At 39.5% G+C, this 26,641-nt stretch overlaps 1 protein-coding gene across 3 annotated transcripts in view; it reads right to left on the bottom strand.

Annotated features, from left to right (window-relative positions):
• The window catches only part of LOC144682821 (cytoplasmic protein NCK2), a 62,285-nt gene extending 46,295 nt beyond the window's left edge, over positions 1–15,990 (bottom strand). Inside the window, exon 1 of one of the 3 annotated variants that reach the window (XM_078545578.1) lies at positions 15,767–15,990. The gene's annotated coding sequence lies outside the window, so the exon portion shown is untranslated. The remainder of the gene's footprint in view (positions 1–15,766) is intronic. The other 2 variants (XM_078545580.1, XM_078545579.1) reach the window with 2 other exon arrangements.
• Positions 15,991–26,641: the final 10,651 nt, after the last annotated feature.

Consider the following 26,641-nt stretch of genomic DNA (forward strand, 5'->3'; position numbering starts at 1 on the left):
GTTAACTGTAGAACATCTGTAGGCAAGATACAGGAATTAAGGTACTTTGGAGACAGTGCCAATTGTAAAGTTTAAATAGCACAATGTAGCAGCACCATGATGCATCACCAGCACTGCAGAAACAAACAGTGAAATTAACTCTGCTCAACAGTCCAAGGATGGGAACATCCTTGATGCATCATTCATTAATGGTGGTTTTTTAAAAATTAAACATACACCATAATCAAAAATGTATAGAGTGACACATCCCACCTTTTTATATTTAAAGAATTCACATGAACTGCTTACATGATCTAAATTGGTAGGAGTACTTGGGGGACATGGAAATGCCTGACTGATGCCTTAGTAGCAGAAACGCAAACACATGATCATAGCCTAATAAAACAAACTTTAAATAAAGATTGTAAACTACGGACACTGGAAATGCTTCTAACAGTATCACCAGATTCCCAGCTGTCGTTATTAAAGCACTGTATCTACTTCAGCTTTTATTTCCTCTCCTGAATAGAAAGCTATTAAATTCATTAAGATGTTCCTCTATAACTCAGTGTAAAGTGAGTATTGTGTGGAAGACTAGGTGCATTCTAGCATCCTGAAGTCATAAAAGGCCTTTTCATATATTAAACCCTAAACTTATACTACAAACTGGTCATCTATTTACAATTTTGTGACCATATCCATCACAGCAAGAAATATGAGAGAAAGTACATGCATTAATACAAGGCCGTATGTCCTCAGAACAACCAGCACATGCCAGAAAAACAATTAATTTGTCCATTTCCTGCTGTTGTTCAGACAGGAATGTTGGCCAGCACACACGTGGAACTTTTAAAACCATGGAATCTTTTAGTCCTACTTAAATCACCAGAACGTGCAGAATGAGTTTATTTAATGTTTCATCTGAAAAATAATACTTCCGACAATGTAGCACTCTCAAGGTATTGCACTTCAGTGTTAGTTAGATTGTGTGTTTATTATAAGTTTTGGATCTGCCTAAGATACAGTATTCTCCCAGATACAGCTAGTTGCTCCTGTCAGAGCATCTTACATTCAGGGCTATGACCATAATGTCCAATTTCTAATTACATTATAGCATAACCTGAGGGTGCAAGAATAGAACCCGCTTGCAATCTGAACTATTATTCTGAACTGTTATTATGTCTTTTGCATATGTCCTTCTAACCTTTTCAAAGGTAAACTGAAATACTTGGTGAGATGAGGCCAGATACAAACCGTCAAAGATGTTTTATTTCACAGACAGCAGGCGAATGTACGGAGTGATTGTCAAAGCAAATTATCTTAATACAATCTCACTTCTCAAAAATAATTAAATAATAAACTACACACCTTCTCCGTTTCATGGTCTGTCTGAACTGGTTACTGACATGAACTTTCTGGCAGACGAGTTTAACCGCTAAAACTGATCACCTTACAGTTCAGGGACCCAGATCTATACCTCGCAAATTCTAGTTTAAAGCCATACTGCCCATTTGTCCTTCTATGTTCTCAGATTGGGAGCTGTGATGCTGATTTCCTCCCATCAACTGAAAATGCCTACATCTCCCTTTTTGTGTGCAAGTCCAAAGAAAACAACTCATTCTGTTCTCAAAATGAATGAGGGCTACTGAATTATGAGTAGGGATCAATCATCAGTGCCTACAGGTTTCGTAAGCTTGCACAAATTCTCTTTGTTTTAAAATAAAGAGAGAAAACTAGCTAGAAATATAAAAACAATAAGAGTTTTTACAGGTATTAAAAAAGGAAAAGAGTAAGTAAGGTGAGCATTGGTCCTCTAGAGAGAAAATCTGGGGAATTAATAATGGAAAATAAGGAAATGGCAGGTGAATTGAATAGATATTTTGTCCCTGACTTCACTGTGGAGGATACAAATAACATCCAAGATAAAAGTGTGAATCAGAAGGTGAAAGGGAGGGAGGAACTTAAAACAAATATTATCACCAGGGAATGGGTACTGAGAAAATTATTCGAACTAAAAGCTGACAAGTCCCCAGGTCCCAGGATGGACTTCATCCTAGGGTCTTAAAAGAAGTGGCTGCTGAGATAGTAGAGTCATTGGTACTAATTTTCCAAAATTCCCTAGATTCTGGAAAGGTCCTGTCAGATTTGAAAATAGCGAACGTGACTCTTCTATTCAAGAGAGGGAGCCAGAAAGCAGGAAACTGCAGGCCAGTCAGCTTAACATCTGCCATAGGGAAAATCCTGGAATCCATTATTAAGGAGGTTATAACGGGGCATTTAGGAAATCTCAATGCAATCAGCCAGTCAACATGGTTTTGTGAAAGTGAAATTATGTCTGTCTAATTTATTAGCATTCTTTGAGGAAGTAACAAGCAACGTGGATAAAGGGGAACCAGTGGATGTGCTGTACTTAGATTTCCAGAAAGCAACTGACAAGGTGCCATATCAAAGGTAAATGCAAAATAATAGCTCATGGTGGAGGGGATAACATATTAGCATGGATATAGGATTGGTTAGCTAACAGTAAGCTGAGAATAGACATAAATGGGTCATTTTCGAGTTGGCAAGAGGTGATGAGTGGAGTGCCACAAGGATCAGAGCTGGGGCTTCAACTATTTACAATTGATATCAATGACTTGGATGAAGGAACCGAATATATGGTTGCTAAATTTGCTGATGACAAAAAGATAGGTAGGAAAGTAAGTTGTGAAGAGGACACAAGGCGCCTGCAAAAGGATATAGGTAAGTTAAGTGAATGGGCAAAAATTTAGCAGATGGAGTATATGAGAAAATGTGAACTTGTCCACTTTGGCAGGAAGAATAGAAAAGCAGCATATTATTTAAATGGAGAGACATTGCAGAACTCTGCAGTACAGAGGGATCTGGGTGTCCTGGTGCATGAACCACAAAAAATTAGTATGCAGGTACAGCAAGTGATCAGGAAGGCAAATGGAATGTTATTGTTTATTGCAAGGGGAATGGAATATAAAAGTAGGGATGTGTTGCTACAATTGTACAGGGCATTGGTGAGACCACGTCTGGAGTACTATGCACAGTTTTGGTCTCATTTAAGAAAGGATATAAATGCATTAGCAGGTCAGAGAAGGTTCAATCAACTGGTAATTATGAGGAAAGACTGGACAGGCTGGGTCTGTATCCATTGGAGATAAGAAGAATGAGAGCAGATCTTATTGAAACATTTAAAATCCTGAGGGGATTTGAAAGGGTGGATGCTGAAAGGGTGTTTCCTCTTATGCAAGACACTAGAATTAGGGGACATCAGTTTAAGAATAAGGGGTCTCCTATTTAAGATGAGGAGAATCTTTTTCTCGCAGAGGATCATAAGTCTTTAGAACTCTCTTCCTCCGAGAGCGGTGGAGGCAGGGTTACTGAATAATTTTAAGGCAGAAATAGGTAGATTCTTGACTAACAAAGGTTACTGGGGGTAGGTGGGAATGTGGAGTTTAGGCCACAATCAGATCAGCCACAATCTTATTGAATGGCGGAGCCAGCTCGAGGGGCTGAATGGCCTACTCCTGCTCCTAATTTGCACGTATGTTTGTATGCTTACAATAATTCAAATCTCAAATTCCATTCTGTAAAGGAAAATTACCAAAAGTCCCAAAATATGACAGTGCTCAAGTCCTGCAGTGAAGCTTGAACCTGTAAACTGCCTCCAGTGAAACTGTTTCCAATTGTTACTTTAAAAGTCTGAATTTCATAGCAAGTTTTCCAGCCAGCCAAACTGAAAAACACACATTCACTAATACAGCTGAAAGTTAAGTTCACTGCCATCTGAATATTCAAGGCATACTGTTAGAAACTATACTGTCATTTACTTTGATTTTAGTTCACAGATAAAACTTTCACTTCATGAGGTTAGTTTCAAAAGCCTGGATTTTGCAGTGGTAGTGTCGGCACAACTGTCAACGCGCATCGTGAATACTCCACTGAAACTGACAGGCAATTTCAGGAGTCCACAGAATACGGCAGAAATTCAGAATTTGCTGTCAGTTATTCAACTTCTCCAGAGGATGCATTGTTGAGCCCACCCAACCCCCAAAATATATTGGCAGAAACTTTCGCTCTTAGGCAGTTCATCTCGCTGTAAAAGCCTTAAAAATGTTGTTGAATGAGGTGTAAATGGGTTTTTAGTGACGTACTAGCTCATAATTACTGCTAAGTACCCTCACTAGCACTTAAAAGTCAATATTATATTCATGGAATGTCAACTTTCTCCATAATATAAAAAGCCCAAAATTTAAAAAATATTTCATTTTTAAAAGTTTTATTTAGCTTCTTCCTTAATCTAACCATAATCATTAATTTTGCTATCTGAAAATATCCTTTACTCTTAATTAAGTGCTTTTAACTTTTGTTGTATATGTGTACGAATACTTCGATGCGAGTGTCTACCTGCCTGCTTGCTGACATCCCCTTGACTTGGCGCCAGATTTTAAGTGCCATCGGGGGAAAGGGAAAAACCATGTCACAGAGATCACAATCTTTCTGGGCAGCTTTCTTAGAGGTCAGCAGCAAGTGCCCTTGCTTCACCACTGATCATAAAATTTGAATCAAAATGTCTCAGATGATATGGAAGCAGAACAACAGTGAAAGCATTCACATTTCAGTCAAAACAGCAGTCTGCCTCTGCAGAATACTGGCTAGCTACTTTGATCAGTAATTTGATAATGCTCGATTCAGGCCCTTGGGCTGAGTTAGCCCGAGGGCTTAAGAGCTGTCTACACAAGAAAGCTTTCCTCAAGAATAAGTTGGCTCCATAAATGGATTTGACCCCTTTATTTCTATGGTATTAAATCCCTCATGAGAGCAACATATTCCACTTCTAAACATTTTCTCCCTTCCTCAGTTTCAATGCACAGAGCAGAATGACCTGGAAGTGAAAGCCATCTGAGGGGGAAGATTTTGCCATGTCACATAGTTCATTTATAGCTTACTCCTACATACCAATTCTGGGATTTATTTATAATAGGACATATATTACCTATGAGACATTCCTAACTTGTTATTAAAAAGAAAAAGATCAAATTTCTTGAGGACCTTCAGACAGGCTCAGTCTTGAAAGTATCAGAAAAGGCCTGTTCACTAGACACCACGGCTAAGATTTTCCAGTGTGTGCTTGTCAGCCCACAGTTTCCTGTCCATTAAAATGGATGGAGGGAAAACATGGGCTGGTAAGTACACAAGCCAAAAGCCGCAAGTTATTTCCAGAACCACTGGAAAAGTTTACACAGGAATTATTTGATTTTTTTCAAAAAAGTATGAACTTTTACAGGTTAAAAGGATTAATGACAATGATTATACTGTTATCAGATGATTCCTAATTGAAACATACTAAAACACGCTTCTAGATCAGATTTAATAAAGCGAATTACATCATCAGCACAAAGAACAGGTTCAGCTGGCAAAGTTAAAAGTATTCCCCAAAAGAAGTGTCATTTCTTAAATTTATATCTTCAAAATATATTCATATGCAGGTGATTTCTTAAATTTTAATTTGTCAACTTCAAAGGTTAACCACAAACTACAACAGTGTTTCCCAAGCATTTTCCTCAGTGAGACCCCATTTTAATGCCTTAGGCCTCATATGGCCTGGGGGAGGTTGGGTATGCAGTAGCTTCAGCTGCTAAGCAGATCTGGGGAGGGAGGGGGTGTGGTTTAAGCTCCTCAGCAGGGGGAGGGGGTGGAGAAGTTCAGCGTGATGGGAATTGTTTAAACTGCTGGGTTTTTAAAAAACACCCAGCTTTTTACATGCTTTTTTTGCAGCAGCAACCAGGTATCAAACATCTGTCCATTACAGCAGCTACTGCTGCCTCAGAGTATGCAACCCCACTAGGGCCTCGACCCACAGTTTGGGAAGTCCTGAACTACGATAAGAAAATTCTCTCCTTCACTATTGCTATTATGTTGCTTTATAAACCATTACACATAATTCAATTGGTTTTTCCAGGCTGCAAACTATGGCAAAAATAGAAAAAAGTTGAATGTCCACATAATTCCAGAAAGTCAACTTGAGTGTTTTCAGCCCAAGATGGACTCAGAAATTTAAAACACAAACTTCAGTGAGTTTCCAGGAATGCGTGAAACAGAAAGAGAATTAAGAATTTCTAGAACAAAAATGATGAGTTTCACACAATCCTCTGAACTGATATAAATTCTGTAACTAAAATATATCCTCTGTGACTGCATTTATCTCCCTCCTGCCAGCCCCAATCAGAAGCAGGGTCCCTGGCTGATTGTTTTCCCCTTCCTAGCCGAGATATTGAGCTCAATTTTAAAGTCCAACAGCCTTGCTATAAATACCATTCAGTGCAAATGAATATTAAATAAATCCACAAGTTATTTTATGTAGACTACTTCTGAAGAAATGGCATTACTTGTTTCCAAGTTTTTCCTTGCTTAGGACTCACGTACAATCTAATTTTAAAAGTGCACATTTTCCAATTGTACATAATGAAAAACAATGAATTAAATTACGCACATTCTTATTTTCATAAGTTGTCTGTTAAGCTTTATTTCTCAAAGGTCACAGACCTGAAAGCTTAACTCTGTTTCTCTCTTCACAGATGCTGTCAGATATGCTGAGCATTTCCAACACTTCGGAAGTGGTGGAAAAGAAAGGTGACAACTCCTCTGTTTCTGTCAGATCTGTTCCATTGATGCAACCTTCCACACCAGTGTTTCTGGGATGTCTTCTTTTTTTCCTCAACTGAGGAATCCCCCCACCGTGGTTGACTGGGCCCTCGACCATATCCACCACATTTCCTGCACATCTGCTTTCACCCCTTCCGCTTCCTCCAAGAACTACTATAGGATTCCCCTTGTCTTCACCTTCCACCCCATCAGCCTCCATTTTCAACAGTTCATTTTCCACCATTTCCACCACCTCCAGCACGACGTCATGACTAAACACATCTAACAGCTCCACCTCCCCTTTCAGCATTCCGAAGAGACTGTTCCATCTGTGACACTCTGGTCCACTCCTCAATCACCCCCAACACCCCACCCCCTCCCATGGCACCTTTTCATGCAAACGCAGGAGATCTAACACCTGCCCTTTTACCTTCTCTCTCCTCACCATCCAAGGCCCCAAACACTCCTTCCAGATGAAGCAGTGATTTACATGGCTGCATTCACTACTCACGTGGTCTCCTCTACATTGGGGAGATCAAACTCAGATTGGGTGACTGCTTTGCAGAACACCTCCATTCAGTGATCAAGCATGATCCTGTGTTTTTGGTGCTTGTCATTTTAATTCTCCACCTTGCTCTCACGTCGATACCTCTGTCTTTGTCCTGCTGTACTGTTCCAGTGAAGTCCAATGTAAGCTTGAGAAAGAGCCCCTCATCTTTTGAATAGGCACTTTACAGCTTTCCAGACACATCATGAAGTTCAACAATTCCAGCCCATAAATATTGATCCTCATTTTGTTTCTTTCCTTTGCACGTTTCAGTTTTTCTTTCATTTTTACTTTCAGGCAGCAGCACACCTGTTCGAGGCACAACTTTTGTTTCCTTTCTTACCCCATCACTATTCTCTTTGGCTCTAAGACTAAATCATAGACCTTCCTTTGTCCTTGTCCCGCCCATCCATTGCTCAAAATCTACTGCATCTCTAACTTTTCCCAGTTCTGATAGAACCATAGAGCCATAGAAAAATTACAGCACAGAAGGAGCCATTCGGCCCATCTTGTCCATGCCAGCCCGAGGACACCCACTTGCCCTTTCTAATCCCACCTTCCTGCACCCGGCCGATAGCCCTGCAGCTTACAGCACTTTAGGTGCAGATCCAGGTACTTTTTAAAAGAGTTTAGAGATTCTGCCTCTACCACCAACTTGGGCAGCGAATTCCAGACACCCACTACTCTCTGTGTAAAGAAGTTCTTCCTCATGTCCTCCCTACACCTTCTGCCACTTATCTTGAATCTATGTCCCCTGGTTCTCGAATTCTCCACCAAGGAAAACAATTTTATCCTGTCCACTCTATCTATTCCCCTCATAATTATGTACACCTCAATCAAGTCACCTCTCAGCCTTCTTTGTTCGAAGTAAAATAACCCCAACCTATCCAATCTCTCCTTGTAGCTACACTTTTCTAACCCTGGCAACCTTCTTGTAAACCTCCTCTGCACTCTCTCCAGGGCCATTACGTCCTTCCTGTAATGTGGTGACCAGAACTGCACACAATACTCCAGTTGTGGCCTCACCAATGTTTTATACAATTCCAACATTATATCCTAACTTTTATATTCTATACCTCTACCAGTGAAGGAGAGCATTCCATATGCCTTCTTTACAACCTTGTCTACTTGAACTGCTGCCTTCAGGGACCTGTGTACTTGTACGCCAAGATCTCTCACTTCATCTACCCCTCTTAGTATATTCCCATTTATTGTGTAAACCCTGTAGCTGTTTGACCTCCCTAAATCTATGACCTCACACTTCTCTATATTAAAATCCATCTGCCACTTTACCGCCCCCTCCACCAACCCAACTATATCGTTTTGGAGATTATGGCTATCCTCTACACTATCCACTACTCGGCCAATCTTTGTGTCGTCTGCAAATTTCCCAATCGTGCCCCCCCACGTTCACATCCAAATCGTTAATATATAACACAAACAGTAAGAGTCCCAACATCGAGCCCTGTGGAACACCGCCTGAGACAACTTTCCATTCGCAAGGGCATCCATCGACCATTACCCTTTGTTTCCTGTTACAAAGCCAACCTTTTATCCAGTTTGTCACATTACCCTGAATCCCATGGGCTTTTACTTTCCTGACCAATCTGCCATGTGGGACCTTGTCAAATGCCTTGCTAAAATCCACGTACACAACATCCACTGCACTACCTTCATCAAACCTTCTTGTCATTTCCTCAAAGAATTCAATCAAATTTGTGAGGCAAGACCTTCCTTTAACAAATCCATGCTGACCATCCCTGACTAGTCCATGCCTTTCCACGACAGTTAATGATGAAAGGTCATCGACCTGAAACGCTGACTGCTTCTCTCTCCATGGATGCTGCCTAGCCTGCTGAGTGTTTCCAGCATTTTCAGTTTTTATTTGCTTGTGTAACCTCTGGTTCTTTTGCCAAACACCTTAAATTATGTCCTCTGGTTACTAACCCTTCTGCCACTGGAAAGAGTTTTGCCTCATATATTCCATCAAAATCATTCATGATTTTGAACACCTTTATCTGATCTCTGAAGAGAACGATCCAATTTCTCCAGTCTCTCCATATATGTGAAGTTATTCATCCCTGGCATTATGCTTGTAAATCTCTTCTGCACTCTAAGGTCTTGATATCCTTCCTAAAGTGTGGTGCTTAGAACTGAACACAAACACTTGCTGAGGCCCAAGCAGTGTTTCATAAAAGTTTACAATAAATTACTCCCTTGCTTCTGTGCTTGATTCCTCTATTAATAAAGTCAAGGATCCCATTTGCTATTTTAACCAACCTTCTCAACTTGTCCTGCCACCTTCAAATTTTTGTGTACCCAGGTCTCCCTGTTCCTGCACTCCCTTTAAAATTGTACAATTTGGTTCATATTGCCTCGCCTCATTCTTTCTACCAACACATACTCGCATTAGATTTGAACTCTCATTTGTCTGCCGTTTTATCAGACTATATTTCTCTCGAAGTCTGTTAATATTCTCCTCATTGTTTACTACATTTCTAGAGTTTCGTATCATCTGTAAACTTTGAAATGATGCCCTGTATACTCAAGCCTCGGTCATTAATAAATCAAAAATAACAGCAGTCCTAATACCAACCCCCAGGTAACACCACTGTATACTTCACTGCATTCTGAAAAAACAATCATTCACCACTCGGCTCTGCTTTCTGTCCCATAACTAATTTGTATGCATCCTGCCAATGTCCATATAGTCCAATGGGTTTTCATTTTGCTAACAAATCTATCATCAAACATTTTTGAAAGTCCATATACACATTAGCACTCATCAACCCTCTATGTTACTTCAAAGAGCTCAATCAAGTTAGTCAAGCACAATTTGCCTTTTTTAACAAATCCATGCTGACTTGCAGTTATTTAGTCAATACTTTTCCAATTGATATTGTCCCAGATTGCTGTCTTTGAAAGTTTCCCCACCAATGTTAGGCCAACTAGCCTGTAGTTGCTGGGTTTATCCCTCTCACCTTTTATAAATTGGAATTTAAGGCAGGAAGTCGCAGTGTTTCCTGAGTACATTAACTTACAGCACAAAAATATTTCAAACTGTTACAACCTACTGTACCATTAAAATTCAAATTTGATTAAATTCTCTCTTATATAAAGAAAATCAGTCAAAATTATAGCGATGAACCCAAGACATATCTTACTGTAGCAAAATAAAATCACTTTAGTGCAATAATTCTGCTTTTCCTGGGCAGTTTAGCACACAGTATAAGATTTTAAAGTGAAAGGCAACCATGGTTTATACCACACTGCTGCAGTTAATACATAACAGACTTTTCTTTTAATTTTAACTCAAGAGTTATTGAAAAGCAAATAATTCACCAGCTCCACACATTTTTTGATACAGGTGTGATCAATCACAAGGGGTTGCAACTAAAACAATCTCGTTTGTTGTTGTCCCTTTCTGCTGTTAAACTCCAATTGGCATCTTATGTTGACAGCTCCTTACTAATTTGAACTATGCCAAGCAGGGAAATCACAGAACAAGCCTAAATTCTATTGCTCAATAACACAATGCACTGAAAGATCACCATAATATTCATCAAGTCTCTAAATAAGCTGCTGCCATAACACACACTGGCACACATAAAAATGTATTCATGACCTATGATCTGAATACAAATTTCACTGTGAATAGAAATTAAAGGTAAGTGTAAAGGAGAAATGTTTTCTAAAATTAAATATCTCAGTCAAGCTCAGCTAGCCCCAACAGCATTTTCACTTCATTGCCTTATAAATCCTGCAATCAGGCTAATGATCATTAAATTATTAATTTTCTACTGGAGTGATATTCGCCATGACAACTAAGAAAATTATTCTTCAATGTAAGATTCATCAATATGGGCACGATCTATTAACGTATAATTCTTTGCACCTGCTCATCATTTTGGAGCAATTAAGCTCCAAAACTCAACTTCCTGGAACACAGTATTTACTTCACAGCTATCTTTGTTCCAGTGTGAAACTTAAGACTGCTGTAACAACTCACTTAGAATATTGCACATATTATTGTAAAAATCAAATAACTGAAAAACTCAAATGTTTTGATAACCACATTATTTAGCTTAAAGTTATTACTTATCAAGGTTTGGTTTAATTCCAAGAACGTAAATTCTACTGTTCCTTAAGATAACTTAATTTCAGTTGCTCAGTCATTGAATGCTGGTTTACCATAGGTTACAATGATAGCTCTGAACCCATCGGCACAATATCATTGTTACACATTGCACATTATCTGAAGTACAAAAACTACAGATAGGTTTAAAGAATGGCACTGATAAACATCAGCCCTGTACTGTTTCTTTTTTTGCCCTGCTGTTGAGAAAATTCCCATTTTTGGCTATGGCTCTTCCTCAGCAGCACAGAAAAATAGTTGTCTAAAAATTTGGCAATACTAGTCTGACTGCCCAAGCCTTCATAATACTTCCTGTGCCAGCAATGAAGCAGTGTTATTTCCTGCAAAGATTTCAGGGCAAAACTAAAATATTTAAAATGTCCCAACATATTGTGCCCCAACATATTTCAAGAGAGCTTTAAAAAAATTCAATTGTATGTCAGCTGCTGCTTGGTGGTGCACAAAGACATTTTATTAAAGAAGCCACAGTACCCATAAGTGATCAGGAAAATATCAAGTACCCATGTGAGAATAAGTGACAAAGCTTATTGATTCAGACTGGTACCAGCCACTTTTCTTCCTAAAAATGCTGTTGATTTGCCTTTTGAACCACAATTCAGAGTATCAGAAAAGCAAAGTCAGAAGGCACATCTGGCACCTTTCAACTTTTGGAAATCTACCAAAAAGGTGGACTTCCTTTCAGTCATTTTTCTTTGACTCAGAACACATACAATGACAAACAGAAGCTAAGTCATAGGGTTTTAGGCTTTTATTTGTTGTTATAAATGGGGTATTATACTTTTTAATAGAAGTTTACCCTAATTCAGCTTTCGGAAACACTATATATCAGGTCACAACAATTGTTGGCAAGCACATGGTGTTTCAAGTTAGGCTCACAACCTAGGAACGGACCCCTCCAAGCATTTTGAACCAATGCTGAGAATGCAAATATTTCAAATTTAGCCAATCTTTCCATTTAATCAAAACTGTCTTCTAAGCTATTTGAAGGTTAGTGACATTTTAACTACAAAAGCAGCACAAATGTAACTGTTAATTTATATTAATGTTGGAAACTAATAGACATATATAATTAGGATATGGTTACTATTGAATTTGGTTGTGCTTTGACTTAGATGTTTATTCTCACATTAGTCAGGTCAGTAATATTTCACTCAAAACTTCACACAGATAACAATATCCTGCCTGACTTTTGCAATCAGTGGCGATGCACTGGTGCTCACTGAACTTGAAGAAAAGTGACCACAAAGATCTAGCAATCTCTATGAAGAGGATTTATCCTTTCTGACGTCAATATGATTCTGGTGTCAAGTCAAGGGAATCTCTAGGAATCCAGCAAGAATGTCATCAAAAAGGGTGAACAGCCAAACACATCAAAATATTCCCACAGGCAGCCAGCCAGGAAGTAAAGTGTACTGATTTTTTCCACTTTTAAATAAGATTTTAGACAGCAAAATATATCATTGGGGCATACACATGGGATTAAGGTCGAAGCTGAAATATCATAAACGAACACTTAAAATAATTTTTTTAATTATCAGAATGGATAAATTTGACATTCCACAAATATAGAATTAGTTTTTCAGGGGCAGTGAAGATGTTCAGCAGCAATGATGAATTTAGTACACCATTAAAAACCTAGTTACACCTCATTCAAAAAGGTATAACATTTTCAAGGGCTTTTACAGTGAGACTAACAGCAAAAAGGGAAAATTTTGGCAATTCAGTGATCTTACTCTGGGGCAACTTCATGGGTCCTATGGGAAAGCATAGAATCACTGACAGCAACTTCAGGGTTCCTGCGTTTAATTGCACAATTGTGGGCTCCAGAAGTTGTTCTTAGTTCTGCTGTCATTACTACTGTAATTCTGAAATAATACAAGCTGAAAGATAATGCTCCTTTTTCTTAATGTACATACAAGCCTTTGGGTTACCAAATAGTATCTCTTTATAATCCCTGGGAGATTAACAAAACTTCTTTTAGGCAATTAGATTTTATTTCAAGTGAAGATAGTTTTAAAACTAAGTACTAACAATATGAAATGTTTTATTTTCAGCTAGATACTTGTCATTAACCTAACATGACTTCACAAAATAGAATTAAGCTAGAAAACAGTGGCACTCCATACAAATCCATGACCCCAAAAATGTACTTTGTCACGGTTTTAAACGGCATTTGACTGAACATCTGATAACAATGCTTTTAATTGTTGAGATCTCAGTAGCAAACATCTGCACAAAACTGTACAGTAATTTCAACATTTACAATTTTTTTCCATAAGTTAAATCTGAAAGATGCTTATACTCCTGGAATCTCATCAGGCTATGAGTAAAGAGAAACTTTTATGATATCTACATTCCTAGATTGCAAGAGTTTTCAATTTCTTGACTGAAGGAAATGTTAATGCAGTCCACTAACTCTCAATGAGAAAATCTGTAAAATATATCAAAGGGAAATTCAATTACTGATGGAACTTGAACTGTAGGTGTTTATTTCTGAACAGTAAAATCTTACATTTGGAAGTGCTACTATCGCATTTTCTAGTTTGAGAAACCACACACATGCATAGCATTTAGCCATTAGATTTCTCTAATCTGCAATTTACCTGTCTAGATGCAGCACACAAAGCCACTACTTGTTTTACTGATTTAGAATGCAAGAGTGGAATGACCACAAAAGCTTGCGTATAAACAAGTCAATCATAATTTATCCTAAAACGACAATGAATTCTCAATGGATAAATGCACCAAATTATGTGGCACTGAGCCACACAGGTCAGTAACACTCAGGCTAAACCTCCAGTTTGTATGGAATCCACTTCAAGCTATACTGAAACAAATCAGGAATTGTTGCTCTCGATTTCTTTAAATGCAAATTTCTCCCATTAAGAAAATGCAAGTCTTCCCAATGTTTAACATACATACAAGCCTGTGGGTTGCCAAATAGTATCTCTTTGTAATCTCAGGTAGATTAAGAAGTAAAACATTTTTAAAGGAAATTTAAGATTTTATTTCAAGCCAGTTTTAAAACTAGGTACTAACAATATGTTTTATTTTCAGCTAGATACCTGACATTAACACTAACATGGCTTCACAAAATAGAATTAAGTTGGAAAACAGCAGCACTCCTCCACAAACTCTATTCCCTCATTATCGGTTGACTCCCACCCTAGGAACTGTCTGTTCACTATCTGTGGTCCTATTTGACCCCAAGCAGAGTTTCTGACCCCATATCCTCTACAGCACAAAGGCAATCTACTTAAACATCTGTAACTCCTGCCTCAGTCCACTGCTCATGAAGCACTCATCTACACCTTTATTACCTACATGTTCAACTATTCCAATATTCTCCTACCCTGCCTACCATCTTGCTCTTGGCATAAACTTGAGCTCATCCAAAACCCTACTGCCCACATCCTAACTTGCACCAGATCCTGTTTGCCCACCACCAAACAACACTTCAGAACTTGAAATTCTAATCCTCATGTTCAAACCACTGCAGAATCTCTCGCCCCTTTCTCTGTAACTTCCTCCAATTCTACAACTCTCCAAGAACTTTATGTTCCTCAACACTGGCCTATTACACTTCCCCAAATGCCTTCATTCCACTATCAAGTTATGACTTCTACTGCCTAAGCACTGAGCTCTCAAATTCCCTCCAGAAACCTCTCTGTCTCTCTCGCTGCTCCTTTAAGACCATCCTTCAAGCCTACCTCTTGGCTCAGTGTCAATTACACTCCTATGAAGTACCTTGGGAGATATATAAATACTGGGTGATTTCTGTATTGAGTTCCACTTTGATAAGTGACCACAGTTGCTAACTTACTCTTAGGAGAGTTTCCAGAGGCACATGTGAAACTAACTGTATCTCACCGTTAGAAAACTGGGGGGTGTGGAGAGGAAATTAAAGAGAAGAATGAATGGAAAAATAAAGTATGCAGGTGGACCAAGATGCATGGAGGGTTTAAAAATGGACATTTCTAGTAACTCAGTGGGCAGCTTTTCTAACAAGACAACATAAATACAATGAAATACAAAGTGGGTGGTATTTATTACACCATGAATTGAAACCACAGCCCAACCAATACTATAATATCAACAAATAATATTAAAAAATAAGAAGGAAGAGCTAAGCGTGAAGGAAGTTGTACTTTTTGGATGAATTTGTGGTGCTGTGCTGCTTTTGTCTCTTTTTTTCTGGGGATGCTCCTTTCTGCTCCGCTTCCTGTCTGATGGTTCTAGAAACCCTGGAATTGGAAAACTAGGAGCTCCGGGTTTCCCCACTGACAGTTGCTAACCCCCTCCCACCCCCACCCCCACCCCCAGCCCCAGCCCCCGGTACGCGATGATGCAGAGCCCCGGGGCCCAGCCCTGAAGCCGAGAGGCCGCGACCGCAGCAGCGGCACCGAGTGACCGCAACCGCCAACACTTACCTCCGGCCTCAACCACTCCGCTCCTCCTCTCGGCCGACTATATCTTCCGTTCTATTTCTTCTACCTCCTTTCCTAATCTCGGTGCCGTCGCCGAGCAGCCAGAATTCCCTCCTCCTCCTCCTCCCAATTCCGATTTGCTCCCCTCCCCGGGATCAGGTCAAATGGACTGCGCCAGGAACGGCCCGATGCGCAGGCGCGGTGCCGTTCATCCCCCCCCTCCCCCCCAAGTCAGGGTGCGCAGGCGCTGTGCCGTTCCCCTGGTCAGAGTGCGCAGGCGTGATGTTGTCCACTGGTTAGAACAAAGGGTGGGGGTGTATGGGGGGGTGTAATAGGTAAAGTCTTCATTCACCATTCCCTTTCATAAGGTTACTGCAAGCAGACTGAAGCACTCCACACTATAGCAAAAGACAACGCATTAATAAGTTCCTTATTCATATCTGATGTAAGTTGATGATTGGAGTTTCTGTTGCCTCTTTTCCTCATACTCCTTTATCTCTTGAACCCTACAAAGGGATGTGCAAATTTTCAATTTTTCATTTCTGAGGAAGGCTTAATGATGCTAATGACCCTGCTGTCAATTTCTAGCATTTAGCTTTTAAAGGAAGGACTTACGTTTATATGGCATGTTCCATGTCCTTGGGATGCCTCAAAGTGCTTCACAGTCAGCTTTTTTGAAGCACAGTCATGGTTTTGATATAGACCAACAAAGCTAATTTGCACATTGCAAAATCACACAAACAGCCAGGTAAACTGTTTTTAGTGACTTTGGCTGATGGATAAATGTTGGCCAAAGCACCAAAAAGGCTTTCTGTCCTTCTTCAATTAGTGCCATGGGATCTTTTACTCTCAGTTGAGAATGCAGACAGTTTAATGTCCCATTTGAAAGATAAGACTTCTGATAGTTTAGCATTCCCTTAGCATTGCATTTAAGTCAGCCTACAGGGTCAAGCCTCTAGATTGCGGCAGGAATTCACAATACTCTGACTCAAGAGTGTAATTGCTCAGCCATTTTTTTATTTTGGTATAATCATACCTGCCCACTCTCAATGTTGTGAGAAAGCATCCTAAGTATTGCATTGCCTGATGCAGTAACTGAGGCATGAAGTATAGTTTGTGACAGTGGAAATTTATGGGTGAGGCACTTCTGTGAAACTATGTCAGTCATTGATGTTTTTACAACACATCCTGTTATTTTAGTAAGTGTTTTGGTTAGATTTCTTTTTGTATGAATAAAAATAATTGAGCCAGGAACTCTTTTATTTGTTAGGGGATTAGATCATGGTGGAGGCTCATATCAGAACATTGTTCTCCCATTGAAAACAATAGATAGACAAGTGCACATGTGAATGTCATCCTGCCCAGGGCAAGACACATTTTCCTGCTCCCTCATGCTGCTGCTGTGAGTGAATGTGTTGTAAAAAAGTTTATGACATTGAAGAGAAAGAGTTTGATGCTTCATTTAGATTTCCAGTTTTCTTCAGAAGCAAAAGGCAATATAAACAAGGCTGTTGTACTGCTGTCAGCCTTTAGAACACCCAAGAACAACATAAATCAAATACAGGCTGTCAGAGGCAGAGGCAACTATGTTTTTGGCTACCAGTGAGCAGAATGTTACTGCCTGCTTGAAGAGGCCAGCAAAGCGATTTTGCATTTGCTGCTGGTATTGACCTTCCCTGCCATCAGCTACATGGTCACAAAAATAACTGTTTCAAGTATTGATGTGCATCACATGTAGGTGGCGAATTAACATGGTATCATCAGCCATAGATCAAACGGTTTTCATGGTACCAACCAACAAAATAGCACCTCCTGCACTTCTCTGAAAAGGAGCTTACAAGGAGTTTAAAACTGCTTGTACTAATTCGCTGTTTGTGTTCCTTATGAACAAATGAAATAAAAGTTATACATAATCACATCAAAGCTGGAGTTTTGAAATGTTACATAAAATGATCACTTTATTTATTGCTCTGATTCTGAAAGAGATAAATCACAAGCATTTTATAGCCTTGTTTATTTTAAAAATACTATCCATTTTGAAAATTGCTTTATTCCATACTTCTCCCCATCTCCATCTTTTGATCTTGCTGTGTAATGCACTGTTTCCATGACCATAAACAAAGTATCAATAAAACCTGTTCCTATTGTAATACCAATATTATCTGTGGTCAATCACAAAGAATTGTGTGGTTACAACACCTCCAGCTTTCCTCTCCCTCCCTCAAAGGAAGTGCTTGAGGTCAAAAGTTCACCATATAAGAAACCAAACTAGCATGACATTTTATCACTGTAACTTTACATTGGTTCATTAATTTTGCACTTTGTCACAAGATCACCCTAGAGTTTTTGTTTATTTAGTCTAGCAACGGTTCTCAAGCTAAGGTCCACCCATGGTGCCATGGTCAATGGGGTGGCGTGGTCAGGAGTAAAGGAATGAGTGATGGCCTGAGACGGGCTTAATGCGAGCTGAGGTGAGAGCAAAATGCAGCTATCTGCTTCACCTGGGAGGGGAGTGCACAAAGAGGAGCACTGAGGGGGGCACCAAAATTGCCAGGTAAACGTGCAGCTCCCAAGGTGGTAGGCTGCAGGTGAGTTCAGCTTTGTTTAAGAGAGGGGAGATTTTTAAATGTTTAAGTACCACATACACTTAAATTAATAATGCAAATTCACCCAGGGTACCATTTTCCCTAAGGCCAGGCCTGTTACCAAGTGTAACTATTTAAAGTGTTTCTTCTTTACAGTGCCTGAAGACTGCAGTAGCACATTGTAGAAGCTAACAGTTACCATATATTGCAAACAAAATAAATACAAATACTGATTAACTTTACAACACATTTCGCATTTTTGTCATTCTAGCAACTAAGTGCTTCTGCACAACACAGATGCCTCAAAAACATTGATCGGTGATAAAGTGTGAGCAAATTGCTTTAGAATGGAAAAACATTAAAATAATTTCATACTGCTATTTCAAGTATTTCAGCTGATCCAGTAGCAAAACACAAAGAACAGAAAATATGAGGAGAGTCATGTAGAATTTGGATTTATGAAGCTCAGTGATGGACAGCTGCAATATGTTGTATGTTTATGAATCTTATCCAACAAAGCAATGAAACCTGCAAAACTAAAGCAACATCCCACAAGAAAGCATCTGAAATATAAAGATAAGCCAAAAGTCTTCCTTGAATATAATAAAGAACAGTACAGTTGTCAAGAAAAAGCAAATGATGGAGATAACATCAGTTCCCGAAAGGACCCTAAAAGCATCCTAAAAGCATAACAGTTTTTCAGATTGCTCACAGCAAGAAAGCCCATTCTTTCCGAGAGGGGCTGATTCTTCCAGCTGCTGAAGAAATGTGCAAAGTGATGGCGAGTGAAGACACCGCACAATGGTTGAAGGCTATAACATTTTCTAATGGCACAGTTAACAGAAGAATTGAAGAACTTTCACGAGTTAAAAAATGCGAATTGACAGAAAGGCTTCATGATTGCAATTTGCAGTTCAGCTCGATGAAACAATTGATGTTGATAGTGTGGTGCAATTATTAGTTTAAGTCCGGTATGTTTGGGGGAAATTTTAGATTTTCTTTTTTGTCAGGCATTACCAGAAGGAACAATGGGTGAGGAAATATTCAAGTTACTGGATAATTTCAGAATCACAGAATTGTTACAGTGCAGAAGGAGGCGATTTGGCCCATCATGTCTGCACCAGCTCTCCACATGACCAATTGACTTAGTGCCATTCTTCTGCCTTCTCCCCATAACCCTGTAAAATTTTCCTTTCCAGATAATAGTCTAATTCCCTTTTGAATGCTTCAATTGAACCTGCCTCCACCACACACTCAGACAATGCATTCCAGACCTTAACCACTCACTGCACGAAAAACGTTTTCCTCATAACTCTTTTGTTTCTTTTACCAATTGCTTTAAATCTGTGCCCTCTTGCTCTCCTTTCACAAGTGAGAATATTTTTTCCCTATCTACTTTGTTCAGACCCCTCATGATTTTGAATACCTCTATCAAACCTCCTCTCAGCCTTCTTTTGTCCAAGGAAAACAGTCCTAACTTCTCCAATCGATCTTCCTAACTGAAGTTCCTCATCCTCATTCTTGTGAATCTTTTCTGCACTCTCTCCAGTGCCTTCACATCTTTCCTAAAGTGCGGCGCCCAGAACTGTACATAATATTCCAGCTGAGGTCTAGCTAGTGTCTTCTACAAGTTCAACATAACCTCCTTCCTCATGTATTTTATGACCCTATTAATAAAGCCCAGGATACTGAATACTTTACTAACTGCACTCTCAACTCATCCTACCACCTTCAATGACTTGTGCACATATACGCCAAGGCTGCTCTGCTCCTATACCCCTTATAGAGTTGTGCCCTTTATTTTATATTCTCTTTCTGCATTCTACCAAAATGAATCACTTCACACTTCTCCACATTGAACTTCATCTGCCACCCGCCTGCCCATTCCACCATCTTGTCTATGTCCTTTTGAAGCTCTACACTATCCTCCTCACACTTCACAATGCTTCCCAGTTTCATATTATCTGCAAGCTTTGAAATTGTGCCCTGTACACCGAAGTTTAGATCGTTAAAATATATCAGGAAAAGCAAGGGTCCCAAAACTGACCTCTGGAGAACTCCACTACAAATCTTCCTCCAGCCCAAAAAACATCCATTAACCACTACTCTCTGTTTCCTGTCCCTCAGCCAATTTTGCATCCATGTTGCTACTTTCCTTTTTATTCTATGAGCTATAACTCATAATCCTGTTGTGTGGCATTGTATTTGGAAGTCCATGTACATCACATCAACTACATTGCCCTCATAAACCTTGTCTGTTACCTCTTCAAAAAGCTCCAGCAAGTTAATTAAACACGGTTTTCCCTTAAGAAATCCATGCTGGCTTTCTTTCATTAACCCGCATTTGTCATGTAACTATTAATTTTGTCCCGAATTATTGTTTGTAGAAGTTTTCCCACCACCAAAGTTAAGCTGACTGGCAAGTACTTGTTGGGCTTATTTTTACACCCATTTTCAAACAAGGTGTAATGTTTGCAATTCCCCAGTCCTCTGGCACCATCCTCGAGCCTAAGGAAGATGAAAAATTGTGGCCAGTACTTCCGTAATTTCCACTCATCTTCATTTCTTGCAATTTCATGTAATCAGAATCACTCAAGTCGGGGAACTGTGTTGCTGTATGCACAGATGGTGCTGCCAACAAGACAGGCATTATGAGCAGTGTTTTTGCAAGAATAAGAGATGTAAACTGGCAGGTAATCTTGACACATTCTATGTTGCATCTCCAAGCCCTTGGTTAAAAAATAATGAAACCCAAATTATATGCTGATGCCAACACTGCTATATAATCAAAAGGGGTTGCTTTAGAAACTAAGGATGCTGGTTTCTGTTCTGATGCTATTTGGTTTATGCAACCTTGATATTCAATGACAGACAAGACCATCTGTAACCACTATGCTGCATCTCCTGCTGTGACCTACATCTCCTCAAATCCTTACAACTCGATTTTCTTCTGCGTTTGCCACAAAGAAAACTCTTCCCTAAGTCTTTGGCATTAATCCTCAAACTGGTAACTGCCCAGCTTATGACCATCCATCCATCTCAGTACTTCTGCAGTAGTTAATCTGCTCACTAACTCTGTCATCTGCATCTTTGATGCCCTTGTCCCCAGTAAAACCTGTACTCTTCCCCCATCTTGGTCACTGCGCCAATCTTCACTCCCTCCAGTCGAAGGGGAGAGCTTTGAGTGCATCTGGCACATAACTAGTTAAGGCATCTATCATTAGGTCTATTTGGATTGCATCATGCTATCAGGCCTCAATTTTCTCTGCCCAAACTACCCGCTTGATGAGTTATACAGTTCAAGGAGATCATTGACCTCTGTATGCTTCCAATCGCACTCAGATGTCTTTTCAGCAGGATAACAAATCAAGAGTTATGACCAATCATGGCCAGTGCACCATTGGTGGTAACTGAGAATAGCTTGGCCAAGTTCAGCTTAAACCTTTTGATGACAAGATTTCCAGTAGTCAAAAGGTCAGAAACACACATAAGATCTTTCAGTACTTTAGCACCAACAACTCTTCTCTGAATTGAAATTCTTGCTTAATAAATCATACCAAGAATGCCACGTGCCATGAATATGACAGGTTTTCATTTTCAATCAATAAAACGTAAGAGAATTCTTCTGCTTAGCTTGCAGTTGAGATTTAATGCAGCCAGACAGAACCAGCAAACAATGACAAACTGATAACCCTTGCACGGAACATTTGCCTGACTTTCTTCACCCTATAGTTCTCCAACAAAGTTATTACCATAATCACCTTCATCACCTCTCCATTATAAAATGGTTTCTTTTTCCGTACCAAAATCCACGTAGTTTTGTAACTGGATAGTCCTGATCACATGAAAAGTTGTTTCAGAACCATTTTTTTTATTGCGAGTGGATTTAAGTTGAGAAATTTCCTGCATTCTTTCTGCAAACTGAACAGTAATTTTCTGTCAAACTTCAGAATGCATATTTGAGATTTTTTTTTCAAATTATCTACCTTATTTTCAGCAAATGACTGTGCACAAAAGGCAAAATGGCTTCTCATAACTTTGCACAACTGAAAACTGAATTTTCCATTCATCATAAAATTTTGTCTAAATTTTGTTCAGTCTGGACCCTTTTTGACTGGAGGCTTCCGGGTACATCAGTCAGTTCTGCAAATGAACTGTTCACAGAAACAGTCGCTGTTATCCATTTTGTGGTGAAAAATTGATCCATTTGCAAATCTATATAATCCTTTAGTTTTTTATTTTCACAAGCCTTTCTACACCTGTTCTCCATGGTTGGATGCTGCTTGCCCTTTGCTCTGACTTGCCCCAGTTGGAATTGCCCATCACTAGCTAGGCTTGCATTCTTCAGTTGACCTGGAGTAGTCATTCGTCGCGCCGACTATGAAAATCATGTTGCTGGTGTTTCCATGGTGTTGAAGTTCAGCATTTTCACTCGTGTTACACACACACCAATTTAGCAAATACAATTAGGATTGTTCCGCTGGAGAAGCAGGGAGAAGCTTGTGTGTGTTTTCTGCTGGTGAGCTGCAGTTTCAGATAGTTAAACTCCACTTGTAGTCTTACATACTCTTGTAGATCCCTTAGCCCAGGGCTCTTGTCTAGATTTAGGTAAGTAAGGTATAACTTTGCTTACAGTTTTAATGGAGTTCATTTTTTTCTTCCAGATCTCCAGTGGCTCCTTGTGCATTTCCACTTCAATGTGCAATAATTGGGCCAGACAATCCAGGACAGAACCAATGTCTGGTATGTGGTTAGTTAACGGATTTCAACTGGGCAATAGTAGGGACATTTTGATTGCTCTCAAATTCTCTGAATCAGGAGGGAAGAATCAGCTAGGGGTCCTACTCCATCCTGTGACCCAATGATCCTGCTTGAAACTACATGTGTTTGTGTATCAGATGAAAGGATTCACATTGGATGTGATGTAACTTACAACTGAAGTGTACGTAAGATATTTCACAAATTTTAAAAAAGTAAGAAGTTCCAAAAACTGCTGTAAAAAATGGAGGCCTTTCATGTCTCATTGTGAGAGTCATTTAGTTTAGAAAATGTAATTGGTTTTGATATTGTTTGCTTTTAAATGTAAATACAGCATCAACTGTTTAAATAAGTCTGTGATGTATCTCATGGTTTTTGATCATAAATTTCACCAACATTTCAACAAAGTTGAAGACAAGAGAGTTAAGATTTATGGGAGACAGACAGGAAAGTGGACTTGCCACACCAGATCAGCCATGATACGAACATATGAAATAGGAGTAGAAGTAGGCCATTTGGCCTCTTGAGCTTACTGCACCATTCAATAAGATCATGGCTAGTCTGTTTGTGTTTCGAGTTCTACATTCCCATGTACCCCCAATAACATTTGATTCTCATGCCTTAAGTGACCCCGCCTTCACTGCCTTCTAAGGCAGAGAGTTCCAAAGTCGCACAACCCTCTGAGAGAAAAAAATTCTCCTCATCTCTGTTCTATAAGGGCAACCCCTTAAAACAGTATCCCCTGGTTCTGGACTCACCCACAAGAGGAAACATCCTTATCACATCTGCCTTGTCAAGACCATTCAGGATCTTATATGCTTCAATTAAGTCAACCCTCACTCTTCTAAAGTCCAGTGGAAACAAGCTCAGCCTGTCCAACCTATCCTCACAAGACAACCCGCTTATTCCAGGTATCAATCTAGTAAACCTCCTCTGAACTACCTCCAATGCATTTACATCCTTCCTTAAATAAGGAGACCAAAACTGCACACTGTATTCGAATTGCAGTCTCACCAATGCCCTGTATAACTGAAGCATAACATTCTTACTTTTATGTTCAATTCCTCTTGTAATAAACGATAGCATTCTATTAGCCTTCTTGATTACTTGCTGTACCTGCATACTAACTTTTTGTGACTCGTGCATGAGAACATCTAGATCCCTCTGCACCTCGGAATTCTGCAGTCGTTCTCCGTTTAAGTAATACTCTGCTGTTTTATTCTTCCTGCCAAAGTGAAAAACTTCACATTTTCCCACATTATACTCCATCTGCCAGATTTTTGCCCACTCACTCAACTTATCTATAACTGTCTGCAAACTCCTTTTGTCTTCTTCACAACACACTTTCCTACCTATCATCTGCAAATTTATCTATCATGCCTTCGCTCCCCTCATCTAAGTCATTGATGTAAATTGTATAAGGCTGAGGCCCCGGCACAGACCCCTGTGGGACCCCACTCGTCACATCCTGCCAATCACACAAAGACTCATTTATGCATGCTCTGTTTTCTGCCAGCCAGCCAGTCCTCTTTCCAGGCTAATATGTTGCCCCATTACACTATGAGCTTTTATTTTCCACAATAACCTTTGATGTGGCACCTTATCAAATGCTTTCTGAAATCTAAGTACATCACATCTACAGGTTCCCCTTTATCCACAACACATGTTACTCCTTCAAAGCACTCTAATAAATTGGTTAAACATGATTTCCCTTTCATAAAACCATGCTGACTCTTCCCAATTACCTTGAGCTTTTCTAAATACCCAGCAAAGATCGACTTTAACACCTTCCCCACAACAGACATCAAGCTAAATGGCCTATAGTTTCCTGTTTTCTGCTTCCCTCCCTTCTTGAAAAGAGGGGTTCTATTTGCTACTTTCCAGTCCAGAGTCTAGGGAATTTTAGAAAATTCTCTACTACATACTACCTCATTAGCCACCTCTTTTAAGACCCTAGTTCACCTGGACCTGGAGACATGTCAGCCCACAGCTCCATCAGTTTGCTCAGTACTGCTTCCCTAATGATTATAATTTCACCAAGTTCCTCTCTTCCCTCCACCTCCTGATTTACAGCTATTACTGGAATGTTTTTTTATATCCTCTATAGTGAAGACAGAAGCAAAATATTTGTTCATTTCATCTGCCATTTCCTTATTATCTGCTGTTAACTCCCCATTCTCACTCTCTAGAGGATTAGCACTCACTTTACCTCCTCTTTTCCTATTTAAATACCTGTTGAAACTCTTGCTATCCATTTTTACATTTCTAGCTAGCTTCCTCCAATACTCTAATTTCTTTCTCCTGGTTAACCTTTTAGTCATTCTCTGCCATTCTTTATATTCTGACCAATCATCTGTCCTGCCACTCATCTTTGCGCAGTTATATGCTTTTTCTTTAAGTTTGATGCTTTCCCTAACTTCTTTAGTTAACCACGGATGCTGGATCCTCCCTTTAGAGTTTTTCTTTCTCGTAGGAATATACTTATTCTGAGTATTCTGAAATATCCCCTTAAATGTCTGCCACTGTTTCTCTGTTGATTTACCTGCTAGTCCAGTCTCCCAGTTCACTTCATCTGGCTCAGTTTTCATGCCCACACAGTTGCCCTTATTTAAGTTTAAAATACTAGTCTTAGACCCGCTCTTCCCCATTTCAAACTCAATGTAAAATTCAACCATATTGTGGTTGCTACTACCTAGGGTGCCTTTACTCTGTCATTAATTAATCCTGTCACGTTACACAATACCAAATTTATTATAACCCGCTTTCTGGTTGGTTCCAGAACGTGCTGCTCTAAGAAACTATCTCGAAAGCATTCTATGAATTCCTCATTCAGGTTACTACTGTCAATCTGATTTGTCCAGTATATATGTAGATTAATGTCACCCATGATTATTGCCATCCCTTTATCACAAGCACCCAGTATTTCTTCTTGTATACTTCATCCTACATTGTGGTCACTGTTAGGGAGCCTGTAGATCACTCCCACTAGTAACATCTTTCCACTACCATTCCTCATCTCCACCCAAACCGATTCTACATCCTGATCTCCTAAACCAAGGTCATCTCTAACTATCACACAAATGCCATGCTTGATTAACAGTGCTACCCCTCCACCATTACCTAACTTCCTATTCTTCATGAAGGTCATATACTCCTCAATATTCAGGACCCAATCCTTGTAACCTTGCAACCAGGTCTCCATAATGGCTATCGGATCATATTTATTTACTTCAATGTGTGCCATCAATTAATTTACTTTGTTATGAATGCCACACGCATTCAGATACAGAGTCTTTAGTTTAGTCTTTTTGTTATCTTTGTGACATCTAGTCTTGATTTTTTGTGCATTCTTAGGTTTTTTTCTCTCTGTCCCTTCCTGCCATTTTCCGACCCACATTCCCCATATTACTATTTTCCTCTCTTATCTTGTCTCTACTCTTTGATATAGCACATCTTTCCACATTTGATCCCTTGCCCCCACTATTTAGTTTAGAACTCTCTCTATTTCCCTAGTTATGCGGTTTGCAAGAACACT

The sequence above is a fragment of the Cetorhinus maximus genome, chromosome 7, assembly GCF_964194155.1.
Source record: "Cetorhinus maximus chromosome 7, sCetMax3.hap1.1, whole genome shotgun sequence".
In the NCBI taxonomy this organism is placed as follows: domain Eukaryota; kingdom Metazoa; phylum Chordata; class Chondrichthyes; order Lamniformes; family Cetorhinidae; genus Cetorhinus; species Cetorhinus maximus.